The following is a 1,525-nucleotide window of genomic DNA, read 5'->3' as shown; positions in this document are numbered from 1 at the left end:
CGACTCGGGATACTTATAAGATACTACCATGATTTTTTCAGATTTTTTGGTCCAAAAATAAATTAGGCCAAAAACCGGCCTTACCGACCCTCCCCCTTTCGTACAAAAAATGTAATATTGTCATTTTCAATCAAAATAAATTTTCTTTTAACGAAAAAAATTTAGATTTTCTTACCAGCTTATAATAATTCAGTTCGCATTTATGCGAAAAAACGAGAAAAGAGGAAGAAGGGGAAAGTAGTAGTTTTTTATTAATAAAACGAAAATGATAAATTTTTTAGAAATGGAGGAATAGAGGAAAGAGTATGAAGTGCGAAATATGGAAGTTGCAGGGCCATCTTTTACAAAATTCCCAAGCGTTGTTTATGAACATAACCATAAACTGTGATTGACTGAAAGTTTAAAACAAAATTTAATTATAAGCTTTTACCATGAAGGTGTGGCCAATGTGACAAAATCAAGACCCACTGTTAATAACTAATTTCTGATCCTTTAGGGAGCTTATATGGCATTCAACCATTTTCATTCTTAACTACATTTGTTTAAATAAATTTGTATTATTTAAGGCATTTTTGGAAAAAATTAAGTTTTTTTAGGATATTATTAGACTATTATTTATTGATGGTCCTGTCCCGTGCAGAAATTTCCCCGGTTGGCCCTACTACAACAATGTTTCTGGTCGGGAACTGACCGGGCACCTCTAGCGGAACGAGTGAACGGGGAGGATAATCTACAGAGTATCTTCATAGTATCCACATAGTATCCCTTCCGCATCTTGCACACATTTTCCCCTTTCTTCCTTCCTAACATAAATCATCACGTGGTTTCTAAAATAAAACAATTGCTAGGAGATTCTATCATTAGTTTATTGAGATTCTACTCCAATTTCTTCGCCACAATTGTTCAACTTGATTTGACTTTTAAAGTTTACCGTATTCTTTACGATGAGCTTTAAAAGACAAAACAGGTTACCAATTTCTCGCCTGCAGAAACATTTTTTAACCGCTTTGTGGCTGGATTGTCCGACAGTTATTGAAGCCGGGAACCGACCAGTTTACAGTGACGTTTTTAGCCGGATCCCGGCCAGTTTCCCCGACCAACGCCCGGTTTAAACCGGGGCTATCCGGCTGGGACCCGGCCGGTTCCCTGATTGGATTCCTATACGGGGTGCTATCGGTAGATAACAATAAAATTAATAATTGTTTAAATAAAATTAGTTAAGAAATGCATTTTTCGGCTCTAATGATGGCCTTACCAATTTTTTTTCATTTTATTACATCTTCATAAATGAGATTTGAAAAAAAAACACTTGTAATGTGGGCCAAAAAAAGAGCTCTTGCGCGAGCGCCTGTACATCTCGAAAAATAGGTACTTTATGAAAAAATGTTATAAATCAAAATTTAATCACTCTGAGGAGTACATATACTGATGTTAAAATCGGTTTCCCCACACCGCCCCCTGGCGGTGGGGATGGGGGCAAGTTCAAAATCTTAAATGATATTTGAAAACTTCAAGTTAAAAAATC

The sequence above is a fragment of the Belonocnema kinseyi genome, chromosome 3 (assembly GCF_010883055.1).
Source record: "Belonocnema kinseyi isolate 2016_QV_RU_SX_M_011 chromosome 3, B_treatae_v1, whole genome shotgun sequence".
Lineage (NCBI taxonomy): Eukaryota > Metazoa > Arthropoda > Insecta > Hymenoptera > Cynipidae > Belonocnema > Belonocnema kinseyi.
This window is presented reverse-complemented; position numbering follows the sequence as displayed.